General features: G+C 37.5%; 1 pseudogene; it reads left to right on the top strand.

Moving 5' to 3' along the window:
• The first annotated feature begins 3,815 nt into the window (after positions 1-3,815).
• LOC113835422 lies at positions 3,816-3,930 on the top strand (annotated as a pseudogene).
• Positions 3,931-17,192: the final 13,262 nt, after the last annotated feature.

The following is a 17,192-nucleotide window of genomic DNA, read 5'->3' as shown; positions in this document are numbered from 1 at the left end:
ATTCAGATATTGAACCTATGGGGGCCATTCTCATTCAACCACCATACAATATTTCACTCTGTAGGCCAGGTTAATCTTAGACTCACAAAGATCTGCCTGGCTTTGCATCCCAAGGGCTGGGATTAAAGGTGTGTCTCATTACATCTGGCCCTCTCAAGTTCCTTTCCCATTCCATCAAGTACTGATGATCTACCTCAGGCTCAGGACTTTGGATTTGTAATGAAAAACTCCTTTACTGTACCAAGAAATTATTAAAGTTCAGATAGACACTTTGACCTCCCTTTCTAAAAAATGTGGTAGAATCAATAAAACCCAAAAGGTGGTGTTTTGAAAATGATAATAAAATTGGTAAACTTCTTATGAGATTTAGCAAGAAAAAAATGTAGAATGCAGCACTATCTATAAGAAACAAAATATTTGGAAAATGCTAATTTTGCTACAGAGAAAAAAATAGGAAGAACCCGTATAAGCTTACTATGTTTGACTAGTACAGTTTTCATAATAAAATTATAAAATGGATATTAACAAATAAAAAATTACAGATCAGATTCACTTATGACCATGATAGTACAAGTTATAACAACATTGTAATCAAAGTACATATATATATATATATATATATATATATATATACATATCAAGATACTGATTTAGTTTCATTTGTTCCAGAAGCCTTAGTTTTAAATGATAAAACCTATAGTCCACATTGATAGCATGTGAAAATGATCTGATCAACTCAATAGATTAAGAAAAGTATTTGATAACATATAGTGTCATTAGATTAACTGTCATTACCTTGACACTACTTTATAGTAGATCCTATCCAGTACAATAAGTCAAATGGAAACAAGAATTTAAGTAGAAAGAAAAGTTATTCATATATAACATAACATAATCATGCACTTAAATCTGTGCCATTAACAGATTTTTAAAGTTCATGAATTATTTCACCAAGTTTTTGCAGGTATTACAAGTATTATATTTCTGTATACATTAACATTGAATTAGAACAATAAAGTAATATTTATAATCAAAAGAACAATAACAAACTGACCAAAGATGTTTGTAACTATTCAGAAAACGATTTCTAAAAAACAACAAAATGGAAAGACCCAAATGACAAGCAGACACTATATTCACACACCGAACAAGTTAATTTTTCTAAATGTCAGTTCTCCTAATATGCTCTACTAGGTTGAGCATAATTTTCATGAAGTAGCCTGACTATATGTATAAACTGACAAGATCACTAGAAAGTTGATATAGTAACATAACAAGTCAAGGACCAAGAGCAATCAGCTTTATCAGCAAAAGAAAACTTACTCTCTCTGTTATTAATCTTTTTATAATGTTATAATTTTTACAATAATTATAGTATTATCACAAGAATGGATCAGGAGACACAAATAACAGAATAACACCCACAAACAACAAACTCTACATATGAATCTACTTAATTTATGGTAAAGAAGGAAATAGAGAGCAGTGAGAACACAGATCTTTCAATAAATGTTTCTGGGTCAGACAGATAATTATAAAGACAAAAACTGACAATGGACCACTACATGATATTACCTAATGTAAACCCCAGGTCATAGAATATTATACTGCTTTGAAAACAATATACAATAGTGTCTATAAATATGAACATACTTAAACAGAGAAGAAAATACTTATACAAGGGAGTCCTTTAAAATCGGCAACACCCATTCCTTAAAAGAACAGAGTGGGAACTTACAACATATCATCCCAAATCTCTCTGAATTCAAGGCCAGCCAGGGCTACATAGTGAGACCCTTTCTTAAAATAAACAAACAAACATAAGTAAATAAATAAAATAAAAGAATGGGGATATGGCCGGGCGTTGGTGGCGCACGCCTTTAATCCCAGCACTCGGGAGGCAGAGGCAGGTGGATCTCTGTGAGTTCAAGGCCAGCCTGGTCTCCAGAGTGAGTGCCAGGATAGGCTCCAAAGCTACACAGAGAAACCCTGTCTCAAAAAATAAAACAAAACAAAAAAAGAATGGGAATATGTTATGAATGTCATGAAAGGCAAAAAACAAAAATTGAAATAAATATAAGATGAAGAGAATGGAATAGAAAAGATGAAAACAGAAAATGAGGAAAAAACTCAAACATACAAGAGAAATGTGTAACCATTTTAGTTTCTGAAAATTTAAGAAAGTCAAAGAATTTTAGCTTCACTGATAAATAATGAACAATATGTGTTTTAATAATAAAGTTGATGTAACTATTGGAATATGTAAAATAACAGTAATCAATAATTATTTTTACCAATATATTGAAAATATAGACACAATGAATGAATTGTTGGAAGTTGATTTACCAAAATTAACTCAGGAAGAAATAGAAAGCTGGAGTAGTCTCAAAATCACTGTCTTCACAAAGAAAAGATTAGATATTGAGAGTTTTAGAAGGAACCTCTACCAAGAACTTAAGAAGCAGGACAGTAAAACCATTCTAAATGTTTTCTTGAAGCTAGAAAAATAGAAAATAATTCAAACTCATGTTATCAGGGTAGTCTGGTCCTGAAACTAAAACCATAAGTAGATATTACATGGTAGATAAGATGCTGATGTGAATTGTTTGATATTATTTCCAAGAAGAGATGAGTTTCTTTTCCTCTACAATTTTCATTGCATATTTATTTATTTATTTATTTATTTATCATTAAAGTGTGGTGGTAGTGGTGATATGACAGTTCTGGAACTGGCTTTTAAAAGGAAGGGTAGGCATGCATTGGTTTCTTAGATGCTGGAGTTAGTATGTGAGAAATAAGACTTCTCTATTGTGCGCTTCATGTGGCAAAGCCCTAGGACTGTATGGAGATGAGGGGCCCAAATGAGCCTAGCATTCCAGTCTTCCCACCAAGACATATTTGTTTGAATTTGTCTTGGACTTCAGCCCAGTCCATTCACTAGCTGAATGCTGCTCCTTGATCTCAGTTAATACCACACAGAACTGAAAACTTTCCCAGGGAAATGCTACTCAAAAGTCCAACTCACAAACCTGGGAAGCATGGCAAAAACGATTGCTGCTTGCAGCCTCTGTGTTTCAAAGTACTTGGTTATCCAGCAGTTTAAAGCCGAAACAGTTTGTGCGGAGGAGAGAACTTACTCTCAAATGCCAGGTGTGAACATAGATGCCAAATAGATGGAGTGACACTTGCCAAAGCTGAAGCCAGTGAAACACACACACACACACACACACACACACACACACACACACACACACACACACACACAGCTGAATGCACACATGCATGCATAAATACCACAGAAGCTACATTCTAGCAGTCATGAATTTTTCTACCCTTCAGAATAAGATTTCCTAGAAATCTTATTTTTGTATGCTTTTGTAAAGTAACAAATGCCCTGCCATTACTATACAAATGATGAATGGCTTATTTATGGTGGAACTGCTGCTGATTTACCTCTCCTACATTTATTTTTCCTTGGTTATCTATGTTATAGGTGTTGTGTTTTATACATTTTGAAGAGAACTCTATTCTGTATTATTGATCAATATGCTTATCCTTTCATAACAACACAATTGTAATCTACTGCATTAAAGGATTCAAGATGGAGCTGAGAAGATGGCTCAGAAGGTAAAGAACCTACTTTACAATCATGAAGACTGGGGATTAGATCCCGGCACCCATGTAAATATTGGACAGAAATTTCAGCCTGACTGTAATACCAGCATTCTCCCAGAAGGAGACTTGACAAAGGGAGCTAGCTAAGTCAGTGAGCTCTGCATTCGAGTGAGAAACCCTGCCTAATTACATGAAGTAGGATGGTTTCTCAGCCTTTTAGCTAGGATCAAGTGCACTAACCATTCTTATCAGCTTACTATTTGATACATCCTCCATCCAAGGACAGTATACTAAACCAACAAGGGTGCACATACAGCAAATGGGCACGTGAAAATAATTCTACATGAAAATAAATTCAATATCATTATCTACCATGGAAATATAATTCCTGACTGCCATACATGTGATCACATGCCTAGCTGAACAGCTAAACAAAAAATAGCACCAAATGCTGGTCAGACAAAGAAACTGGGTCATTCATACATCCCTGATGGGAATACAAATTGGCATAGACACTCCAGAACACTGCTTGGCACTACTTACAAAACCAAACATGTGATTGGCACACACCTATGGATTGTTCTCTTGGGCTATTATATATTAGATAAGTAAAAACATATGTTTGAAGGGAAAATTGCAAGAAATATACATGTATCGTGGAAAGTGATGGTGGAAGACATCAAAAGTCATCCTCTGACCTTCACACACTTGTGAAGCCGAAACATGTATGCCTACGTTACACACACTACATACACGTACATAAAATGGAAGTTGAAAATTTTTATTTTATTCCAGTAAATGTAAACAGAGCCTTTTACAAAAGTCAATGTTCAGTCACCACAAACTCTTCTGAAAGGGTACTATGAGACGGCTTAGTGGGTAAAGGCACTTGCTACCAAGTGTGACAACATGGGTTTTATCAGGGAACTCACAATTCTCCCTGGAAACTGAGAACTGAATCCTGCAAGCTGTCCTCTGACTGTAACATGTGTTATATGAATGCAGGCCTACATACTGTGTGTGTGTATGTGTGTTACGCACACACAGGTGGTTATGTGTGCTCACATACAGAGACTAAATATATTTTTGGAAATAAAATCTTAAAAAGCTACCTAGAATAAGGGAACAGAAGGGCATTTCTTTTTGATCCAGTGAGGGATTGCTACTCAGCATGAGGAGCAAGTCTCATGTTTCCTGTTTACTGCACTGTCGCTCACATTGCATTTAAAACTAGGAAGACTGCTTATCATTAGCACTTCCACTTAACATTCTGCTTCAAGTCTCATGGTAACTTACAAGAAAGAAGTAAAAAGCACCAGGTGCTATTTATAATATCAACAAGATAGGCAGAGGTTTCCAGTAACAAATTAACAAAAATAGACCAACCTATGCAAACATTTAAAATTTTTAATCAAATGGTTTTTGGAGATCTGTATAAATAGAAGACATAGCAATTCACAGATAGAGTCGGTATCATAAAGGTTTTTGTTTTCCTCAAGTTCATCTTTCAAATTAATAGAATTTGAACAGTGGCTTCAGTGGAACTTAGCAAGCTGAATAACAATTTATGGGAACTGGCAAAATACCAAAAATAGACAAGACATTCCTAAGAATGAAAAAAAAATAAGGAGAAAACTCTAGTGGGAAGACTTGAGATCTAAAGCTAGGACAGTTAATATATTTAATACTTGTTAGAAATAGACATGGAGAACATAGAAGTATAGTAGACAGACTCTCAAAATATATAAAATGTGATAATTACTGTATTCATCATAATCAGGAATGCTAAGTGTAATAGATATGTCTGTGGCAGTTCTATTACGGATAAGTCATTTATCACTTAAAAATCAGAAGGGATGGTTCATCCTGAGATAACTGATTCTAAAGGGCAGAAGGTCCATGAGAAGTAGATGCTTAGTTGCTCTTCTGCTGAGTGCATGGTTGCATCATGCCTCCATGAAGTATTCTCCGTGCTGTTCTCTCCATTGCCAGATGAGTTCCTAATCACTAAAACATCCATTTTGGATATTGAGATGCTCGGTGCTTCATTGTGTCTGGCCTCATTTAAAACAGCAGTTCTTCAGTCTTTGCCACAGGTTCTTGGCGATGAATGTAAATTACTAATTCAGTTTTGCCATATTTCCTGAAGATAGAGTTGACAACAGTGTTTGTTACTGTCCGGTATGTTATTTGAGATGAAGTACTGAATACAAAGAAATGGACTGTGGTTGTAGTCAGGGAAAGGATTGAGAGAAAAGAGGTAAAGTTATGGTATCTTCTCTGTGCTCCACATACTGTCCTGATTACATTTACATGTATGGAGTCATGGAATTACCATGTTGGAATGAACTTTAGGCCAATTATCAAACCTGTTTATTTCATAGACGTGGCAAAGTTCCCAGGATGTCAGGTGGCTCACCAGGTTCTGGTGTGGCAAAAGGCATAAAATACTAGATAGCCAGATTCCTAGCCCACTGCAATTTCTCTGAATGGTATCTTATTCTGACATTTCAGAAATTGAAAAGAGAATTTAGTATCTCAGACCTAAGTACATTATCAGCCACAATCTATCATCAAACTGTCCCAGTGCTTAAAAAAAAGAGCTGTTTGTGCTAGTGCAGTTTTATCCATGCAGTCACAGCTGTGGTGAGTTCATGTGTGCAATAGGCCTGCCATGTCTACCAATCATCACGGATGGCAGGGGCTCATGAAGTCCCACCCCGAGTTGAAAAGCTATTGTCAATTGGTGGCTTCTTGGGGAAAGGATAGGCAAAGTTGCAGCTCTACCCTCCAGTAGATGGATCTTCACTCATGAATACACAGGTAGCATTAAGTACACTCAGTGGGTTTAAAAGAAATTCGAACACATGAAGCTGGGAGAGAAAAGTGTTGTGAAGGCACAGAGGAGGAATATAAGGAGAGGGAACGGGGTATGGACTTGATCAAAGCACATATATGCATGTATGAAATGCTTAACGGTGTTAGGTTTGCTTATGAGGTCATTGCAAAGCATGACCTTCATAGCACACATACTCGTGGTCTATGTGATTTAGGATGAAACCATGAACCATGACTGAGGCTATGTGTAATTCATAATTGCGAATAGCATGGAATTATTCTAATCTATGGTAGAAAGAGAAAAATCTCTATGAATCCTGGGCTAGACAAGTACCATTATTTTTTCTAGAAATTCATTTATGTAAATTTATGAAATGAAATATTCTTAAATACTTTGATTAAACAACTGTCTATAATTACATCATTTCAAAGCCTGTCTCTAAAATTTGGTTTAAACCTAAGTTATGCTCAATTAGTTAGAATAATTAATATTTGCTTTTATAGTCTCACATAAGGCTGAATAATACACCTAATCTGATTTAATGTTCCACAGCCTGAAGTGGTTTTGAACAAGCTTTGCCTCAGTTACTATCAGAATTCTTTTATTCATAAAATCCAGGTTTCAATTTGACTGTGAGAATCACACAGAAATAAAGTGTTTTTCCTGCCTTATAATGATATCTCAATTTGTATCTGTGTTATTATATCATTCAGTTAACCAAAAATTTCAATTGGATAGCATGCATAATCCCAAAATTTAGATGCTGGAATGATGGGCATTTGCCAGTGATGGCTGATTATTTGTTAGTGATCTGAGATCAGCTAAATTGATTTATTTCACAGAAAACCAAACCAAACCATCATCGCAACATCAGAATGTGTTGTAAACTGCTCAGCCAGAACATATTAAATTTAGATTTGCATCCTAAGTGCAAGTATGAATGGATTTAAGAAGCATGGATTTTTGTTTTTGTTTTTATTCTCTGGAAGCATAAGGGGGAAGAGCATTTGTGCATAGAGATGAATATACTTAAAATATCCTGGTTTCTGCTTCACACATCACTGGAGAAACACTGTCCTGTCTTCTCTAACTTCTTCCAGAGAAGGCTTTTGGTTGATCCATCTGAGAGTCTGAAATTCTCAGATTTTTGTAAAACCATTTAAAAAAAATCCCTAACTACATAAGCAGGTTGCTAGTGAGGTAGGTATTTATTACGGTGCTTAACAGTGATGCTGTTTGGACATGGTGAAGATGATATAGATGGTCCATGCTACTGTGTGTGCTTATGTCGGTGTGTAGGTCAATGTGTGTTTTATCCTGTGTTCTCATTTATAAATGCTCCACTAGCTGACAGCTGACTGATACACCTTGACAGCAAGGCCTGTGCTTTTGCTGGTACCAAGGAAGATAACCAGCCAAAATGGACACATTGCCATGGTTGCAGTGACCTGAGCAGGAGCAGAAGGGGATCTAGACCAGGGTAGCTCTTGTTCTCTGTGGAGTATTATAGACAGAACCTGGGAGAAAAACAGTATCTTTCTTCTGACTTCAGGAACTGGGATTAAGAGGCATGTTCCTTGCTATCCATGTGAGGGGACAGGGACACAGTATCATGAAGTAAAAATACAGAAGAGAAAGGGGGATGAAGAGGAAGAGAAGGAGGAGGGGGGGAGGAGGAAGAGGATGAGAGGTGGGGAAGGAGCAGGGAGAGGAGGGAAGAGAAACAGAGAATGGGCTGGTAGCTTTGAATCCTATTCCTGGTTCTGTCCCCACAGTGGCCTTGTTCTTCCTGTAATTTTTCAGTTTTGGGGTATAACCCTGGTTCAGAAATTGCACTTTTCACTCAAATGGAGTTTTTTTTTCTTGTGCTCTCCCTTTGCTTTTCTTATTTCTTAAAATAGAAAGCATATACTATTCAATTGGGATTTTAATTATAGATACATTTTCATATGCAACATTTAGAACAATAAATTCTCCTTTCAACACTGTATCCCATAAACTTTGATGTGGAATGTTTATATTTTCATTCAGCTATTTTATGAGTACTGCTCCCATTTTTCACTTTGTTTATGAATTGTTAGCAATTATGATATATAACTTCCACATTCCTAGTGATTTCTACATGTTTTCTGTAGCTGACATCTAATTGAATTCCATGGCTGTTAGAGAACGTTGCTGTCTGATTTCTGTTATTTTTTATTGAGCCTTGTGCCCTGACATCTGGCCTTAGCTTTGTGCATGGTCTACATGGAGCTGAGTTGAACACACATTCTACAGTCTAGGGGAAATGTTCTCAAAATGTCAATTAGCCCTCATGATTGATGACATGGGCCAGTTCTACTGTCTCTTTACCTGCTTTCTGTCTACTTGTCCCATCGGTTATGGAAGCAGAGATGTTGAAGTTGTGCACAAATGGATTTATATCCGGGTAATACGATCATCGGTTTCTTCTCTAAGAAAAAGAGACAAAAATGAAAAAAAATAAGACTGCTAAAAGTGGGCGAGTGGTGAGAGACATCCATCTATGGAATTTGCATATCTTATCTGGATAATAAATGAATAACACCACACTGGAGTGTTTTATCTGTGTTTGTTTAGTTGCTGCAGGGGTCAACAGAGAGAAAATATCCATGAAGAGCCTCTCCATTCTACTGTTTGCAGCATGTGAAGTCTTCCTGGGGGTAAGCAAAGTCTGGAGGTGGGGGGGGTCCTGTGGATGGCTATCCTCTCTAGACACCAAGACTTATGGCCAAGACCATCACCCCATACTTTGCAGAAAACTCCTGATATGCCTTTTAAGCCCTCAGCTACGTTAGGGTAGCAGCAAAATGCTTTTATAGAATTTACAACATTAATATTCTTTTCAAAGTTTCCCTCCTTAAGATCACTTTCATAAACAAGATCTTTAAGCAGAAAATTCATGGTAGGATTAGCTCTTATAGTCTCACACTACTGTAGCCAGTAGGCATGGTGTAGCTTGTTTATTAGAGGAAAGAGTCTCTGGAAGTCCAGGAACAGGCCATGGCTTCCAGGCTTCCCTTGGGTATAGTTGTAATGACAAGAGCAGCATGTTGAAAAATTGAACGGCCCTGGGATGCATAGTTTTGTCTTAAATTCATGTGTGTGCTCTTAAGTTTTCCCTGTGATAAAAATAAAATGCTGTAAGAGTTTCTTCTGAAAGCTGTTATACCTCTGAAGTGTGTTACAATAACATCAGTTTCTGGCAATGGAACTGACATATTTCTGTCCAAATTACATACACACAGATGTTATTTTAAAAGCAACAATCCAGCAATTATCCACGATGTGATCGTATTCCCAGCTATCGAGTAGTAATGCTTGGGAGAAAATGTTGCATTTTAATGGATGACACCAATATGCAGTTTTGTACAATAAAAGTGCAGGCAAGGACAAAGGCAATACATCATTGACAATATTTAACAGCAATGTGTAAGTACAGCAATATTCACCTGCGCACTTTGTGTGGAGCTGGCTGTGTGCTGTCTATTTGGATTCATTTACCTGACTACCTGAAGAATATTTTCTGTGTTTTTTTCTTAAATGTCATCAGAACAAGCTTGTGATTAACTTTTTGTATATAGTCTTATATTTTCTTCCGTGGGGCTCTGTTTTATTTAAGCAATGTGTCTTTCATTTATACATTTTTAAACTAATGGATTGTAATAGTTGTTAACGAATGAAAACAAACCCATTGTTTGTTTAAATATGTAATTGGAGAGAATAGATAATCTTTTTTAATCACAAGATAAGATGCGCTCTAATGATCGAACTGAAGATTGAAGCAAACAACAAATGAAACATAATTATCTTTGACTGGGTGATATAATTCCCTTGTGCACTGATGTGAAATTTAGGAAGGTCATACTTCATTCTATACACCTGCATGGTTCATATGCACATCCATGTCAGCAAATTCCCAGAAGCTGTCTCACGCCATGATGGACTAAAGGAACATGCCACTTGCCAATATCAGGTAGCCCACACTGCCTGAGCCTCCATGTATTTATCTCTCGTGAACCTCACTGACCTAAGACCTTAGTATTGGCAGGGAGTTCAACAGTTTTTTATTTTAATAAACTTTATCTATTATTTGTATGTGTGTGTGCCATGGAGTGCGTGTGGAGGCCAGAGGACAACTTTGTGGACTGGCTCTAATTTACTTTGGTCTACCTTTCTGTGGGTTTCTAGAATCAAGCTCAGGTCTTCAGACTTGCACAGGAAGTAATTTACTTGCTGAACCATCTCACTGGCCTGAGTTCAAGGGTTTCCCCACACTATCCCACCAATTCAATGAATGCTACAGTTTCTCCTGCTGAACTTGAGATGACAGCATTGCATTTCCTTGAGTGTGAGAGCAGTCTCAGACTGTGCTGTTGTGTACCGAGAGTTTTCCGGATGTTCGTGTATTGATGCTTGACTTCAGCCAGGGGCAGACAGTGGAGATGTTAAGAGGTATGCTGTGTTGGTGGTCTTCCAGCCACTGGGATTATCCCCAAAGGCATGTAGACAGTGGAACTCTGCCCCTTCTTTCTTTTCATGCCATGACCATGAAACGAGTTCTGTTCCACCCCACGGACCTCACTAAAATGTGCTCCTTCACCATGAGCTCAAAATCAGTGGAGTCCATCAGTGGTATGGAAACTCTTAAAACCATGAGCCAAAATAACCCTTTTCATTTTATAATCTACAGTGTTTTCTTACAACCATGGAAAGTAGCACACTCTTCAACAGCTGTCACCAGCTCTAGGATTTCTTCTTTCTCCTGCCACCTGAATAAATGTCTACATTCCTTTAGGGAAGATCTAGGTCAGTTTCTGCTGTAGTGTCTGGAGTGCTTTCTCACAGAACATTTGTCTCTTTTGGTAGGTGGGCTGTGAGTCTGAGAATGGCTCAGTTCTTCGGAGTGATTGTGACAATGCACTGGAGAAACTGACCTTATCCTCCTCATCATCCATTATTCTCGAAATTATAGAGATCAAAGTTTGGTTTCCTTACCACATCCATCCAATCTTACAGTATTTCCCATACATCTTTGACCCTGAGGCCATTTGAAGTCTGTCCTTGCTCTCACTTTGAGTCCCAGTATCAGAGCCCATGGTGTTATTGACTCCCTTTCCTCTTGACTTAATGTCAGAGAGGTTCACACTTATTCTTGCTCCTCCAAGGTTAAACAACAGGTTGTTTGGCCAAACGTGTGGCTACTGGAGGTCTTGCCTAATAACAGGATGTTTGGCTTAGGATGACAAGCAAGTATTTTTAACCTTGGAGGAAACTCCAGTCCTCATGTACAGATCTTAATGTGAATATATTTTAATTCCATATGGGTAAATACCTGAGTGAAATTCCTGGATCATATGGTAAGCTTATGTTTAAGTTTTAAAAATTATCATAGACGTTTGACTGTATAAGGTCCAGAGCTTGTGTCACTGTTTTGGGTGGTTATGGATTCCCTGGGAGGCGGGGCTTTGCTGGAGGAAGTGAGTCACCAAGTAGCCAGTCTTTAGGGTTACATTCTAAACTTAATGCCTGCCTGCTTTTGTTTTGTAAACTGGTCAGGTGTGAGTGAGCCACTGCCATGTCATAATGGGCTACGCTTTCATGCCACAAGCCCTGATCATTTCTTCCTTAAGGTACTCCTTGTTAAGTATTTGATCATGACAATGAGAAGAGCAACTGATACAATAGCCAACTGTGTTTCCAAAATGACTGCACCATTTCTTCATTCCCTAAAGAGTGAAGAAAAGTTTCAGTTTCTTTACACCTTTACAAATATCAACTTGGAGTGTGTGTGTGTGTGTGTGTGTGTGTGTGTGTGTGTGTGTGTGGTAGTGGGGGTTGAACCCTGAGTCTTCCATACGATAGGTGAGCACTTTACTGGTCTCTATAGTCCCCAGACCTTTTTTATTCTTTATTTAGATAAAGCGACTCAGTAAGTTTCCCATCTGGCCTTGAACCTTGAGATCCAACAGATCCAGCTTTCTGAGTAGTTGGGGTCACAAGCATTTTTTTTTTACCAGGCCAAGTCATTCTTTTCCATTATACTATTCTAGTGGATGTGGTTTTAATTTACACTCTGCTAATGACTAATGATGTCAAGCTTTAGCCATTTGACAGTTCTCAGAGAAATGTCTCCCCTCCCCCCCCAAGCTCCTGGAGTACAATCAAAGTGAGAGAGGAGCGAAAATATGAACAAAGGAGTCAAGACCATGATGGGGAAACCCACAGAATCAGCTGACCTGAGCTAGTGAGAGATCACTGACTCAGGTCTGACAGATGGGGAACCTGCATAAGACCTAACTAGACTCCCTTAATATAGGTGACAGTGGTGTGACTGGAACAATATATGAGGTCACTGGCGGTGGACCCAAGACCTACTAATGCACAAACTGACTTAGTGGAGCCTGTTCTATATGGAGAGATACCTTGCCAGTCTAGACTCAGGGGTGTGGAGGTGGAGAGGTGCCTTGGTTCTGCCTCAACAAGACGATGGGACAGACTTAGTAGACTTCCTAGGGGAGGCCTTACCCTTTCTGAGGAGCAGATGGGAGGTGGGGTGGGGAGTAGGGGGAGCAGGAGGAGAGGAGGAAGGGAGCACTGGGATTGGAATGTAAAAAGTAAATTAGTAAAAAAAATTTTACATTAAAAAAGAGAGAAATGTCTTTTTAAGCTTGTTTTGTTTTGATAGTTGGCTGAGTCTCTGTTATTGTAGGTTTTTTTGTTTGTTTGTTTTTAATGCTAGGGATTAGACTCAAGTCCCCTTACTCCTAGTAAAAGCTCTACCACTAACCTACTACATCCCACACATTCTGGGTGCCAGGATCTTATCAGATACAAAATACACAGTTCTGCTTCCTGCTCTGAGATGGGTTCTCTTTTCATTTTCTTGATGCATTTAGATACACAATTTGGCTTCCTAATTCTGATGACTTTCAAGTAATCATGTATTTTCTTTCTTTCTTTTTTTTGGGGGGCGGGGTTGAGACAGGGTTTCTCTATGTAGCCCTGGCTAACCTGAAACTCACTCTGTAGAACAGGCTGGCCTGGAACTCACAGAGATCCTCCTGCCTCTGCCTCCTGAGAGTTGGGATCAAAGGCATGCAACACCAAGCACAGCATACCTGTTTTCTTCTTTAATTTTTAATTTTGGCAAATAGGATCACTTTGTCTCGTTGTAGTCAGAAATGTGTCTTGTGTTATTTTTATTGAATAATTATAGTTCTAAATCTTCTATTATTAATCTTGATTCATTCTTAATTATTTATGTGTGATTAGAAAACTGACTTAATATTCTGAACGAGTTTGTATCAATTAATTTGTTACTAATCTGGTTTGTATTTGTGACGATAGTCGTTTTCTCCAACACAGTCTATTGAAAAGAAAAAGTCTTTTACCTTTCCAAGTGTGTTATCTTTGTAAAACCAAAAATGACCTTAAAGATGTTTCATTGGTTTTGTCTCATTCGACTCTGTGGCTTCTCTGAACATCAGTGCCACAGAGTTTTGTTTATACTGACTTTAGAATAAGGCTTGAAATCAGATAGCATGAGTCCTCCAACTTGGCTCTTTTTCAGTATTGATTTACTGTCTATTCTGGTAGCAGAATTTGACATCATCCGAGAAGAAATGTTAGGTCTGTGATAAGGCCATGTTAGGACAGGATATTTTTTATAAGTATGTTGACTACATTAGATATATAAGGTTCCTGTGGGCAGAAGAGAACTTTAAAACAATTACACATGATGAAAATTTGAGTTTTAGAAATGTACGTGTATGTACCTGTTTGTACCACTTAAATACAAAGTGTGGAGGAGGACAAATGAGGATTTCAGAGCCACTAGAATTGGAGTTACAGTGGTTTAAGCTGTCTGATAATGGGTGCTGGGAAGGAATCCTGGGTCATCTGGAAGAATAATATATGTTCTTAGCTACTGAGCCTTCTCTTCAGCCTCCAATTTCTGATTTTCTTTTTTTTAGCTTATGACTTTATATTTCTATTTTTTTTTCCTGTAAGGTTCAATACCACTGTAAGAGTTCACTGGTCTGCATAAATTGATATTTGACTGGTCTTTTTCCTAATCTTCTTGGGTATCTCTAGTGGCCAGATCTCTCTTTGAACACAGTGAAAGTGTGTGTGCCAAAGCTTGACCACGTTAGTGAGATCTTCATGTTTTCTCAATTGTGTGTTTGGCACCTTTTGTGCTCAGCTTAGCATCACTTCGTGTGATTTTTCTTAATTATCCCAATGTATCAGTAACATTTTAAAATACTACATCAGGTGTGTGATTTAGTTAAGATAATGTTTTAAGATTTTAACAGACTATTGTTCAGATTATTCAAGAGAAATTTGAAATATTTTTTTCCAACTGAACAATATTGGCAGCTTGAGCAGTCTGTGGAGAAATTTATTCACTTTGTCTTCCTCTGCATAACAATGGCTTCTTTACTGTCTGTTCATGTCTGCGATTCTAAAATAAACTTGGATTTGACAATCTTAACTTATTAGTCATTTTTCTCACTTTGTCCTCAGTCATTGCTTTAACCATGATTTGCCAATTAGGTTACACGTGTTTCACTCATTATTTCACACTGTCTAGCAGCCTTTGCATTTTGATCATCAGTACACAGAATTTTAGCTCCTAGAATGCTGCATGTCCTTCTATTTTACCTAAGAAAATGTGCTGTTTTTTGTAATGTCCTCTTTATGTGTCAAAGGACACCAGCATTTGGAAGCACAACCCATCATGAAATAGGTTCTCTCTTGGTTGCCAATTATCTTCTCTTCTATATTTTCAACAGTTTCCATCATACTTGTACAGTGATTTTTTTATTGTTGTTATAGCTGCATTTGAAATGCAGATAAGTAACCCAGTCACTAATGAATTCTTATCCTGATCCCTGCTAGTGCTCACAGTTTTGTGAAAATGTCTTCTTTTATGTCTAAAATATTTTAATCCTCTTAATCATGGTAAGTTCAATTCAGAAAGAGTTGGACTGATAATTTATAATAATATATATTCTTGGATTTGACTTCTAAAAGCGATGAGCTGATTCATTGCTAAAAAATGCTCAGTGATGAATGGGAATTTGATACCTATCTTAGTCACTGTTCTGTTTTTGTGAAGAGACATGCTGACCATGGAAACTCTTTTAACAGAAATCATTTAATTAGGGCTTACCTATAGTTTCAGAGGTGAATTTGTTATCGTCATGGTGGGGAGAATTGCAGCATGCAGGCAGATATGGTGCTGGAGAAGGAGCTGTGGATTATATCCTGAGCATAGGCAGCAGGCAGTCACAGGGGCACTAGACCTGGCATGAGCTTTTGTAACCTCAAAGCCCACCTGTCCCCAGTGACATACTTCCTCTATCAAGGCCATTCTTCCTCCAACAAGGCCATACCTCCTAATCATTCTAAGCCTCAAACATTTCTACTCCTTGGTATCAAGCATTCAAAGATATGTGTCTATGGGGGCCATTTTTATCAAAACCACCACAATACCTAAGAATTGACACCACACACCTTTAAAGCTATATTGTCTTTACATCTTCAGCACAGTTTCAGTTATTGAAGGCTTGACCCATTTATGGACCTGCCTTAGTAACCACACTCTAAGAGTAAATTAGTATGTCACTACCTACTTAGGACCTCATTACAAGTAATATCATATATTCCTTTTTTATAAATAATAATATACTGGAAGAGTTCTGCTATTTAGCCTCCTGGTAGTTATCATGAATAACTATTAAAATGCTGAAATTATGTAGGCAGGAAAATGATGAAATGTTAACCTATAGTGATCTTGTGCAATGCAGGGCTACCTGTGGTGTGCTTGGGAAGCATTGCTCTATCATTGTCTGGTCATCTAAGCTAGTGGTTCTCAACCTGTGGGGTGCTGCCCCTTTGGGGGTCATGTATCAGATATCCTTTGTATCAGATATTTATGTTACAGTTCATAACAGTAGCAAAACTACAGTCATGAAGTATCAATGAAATAATTTCATGGCTGGGGGGTCACCACAACATGAAGAAATGTACTAAAGAGTCATAGCATTAGGGAGGTTGAGAACCACAGAGAATGCAACCTCTGCTTATCTCTTCATCTGAGTTGAGCCATCAGAGACACAGCCACCATATAGAGTAGCTGTCAGTGCCCTTGAACCCTGCTCTGAGTCTTTCTTATTGACTAACAGCTAGGGAGATAAATGGATGAAAAAGGCAAACAAATACTTAAGTAGTAAAAACCTCTTCCCCAAACAAACCTCTGATTGAAGAACAACCATGGTGTTAAAAAGGTTACCTGGAAAATGCTGGTTTGAAATCCAGGTTTTTGAGTTGGAAGTTTTCACATTATCTGTTCTATTATACACACAGCTTTCTCCTGTAAATTTCGATACTTGCATTCATCTGGAGGGACTCTTACAATGTTTTATGGCATCAGATGTGGCATGCCTACCAGAGATTGATGTATCGTAGGTAAATGAAATGCTACAAATACTTTGAATTCATGATTTTCTTACTCTGGATGTGCTAAGAATTTTCTCTCTATACTTTAAGTAGTAATGTAGAAATGCTATACTATTTAAAAACTATTCTCCAAGTTGTCTAAAAAATAATATTTTCTTTAAAAATTCCAAAGGCACCAACAAATCTAAGAAGGAGGATAAAGGATGGAAAGTTTTAAGCATTTTCAAAATATAGTTCTCACACAGAGTCAGTA

Source organism: Cricetulus griseus, chromosome 4 (assembly GCF_003668045.3).
Source record: "Cricetulus griseus strain 17A/GY chromosome 4, alternate assembly CriGri-PICRH-1.0, whole genome shotgun sequence".
Classification (NCBI taxonomy): Eukaryota; Metazoa; Chordata; class Mammalia; order Rodentia; family Cricetidae; genus Cricetulus; species Cricetulus griseus.
Note: the sequence above shows the minus strand (reverse complement) of the source record. Positions and strands in the feature narration are given on the sequence as shown.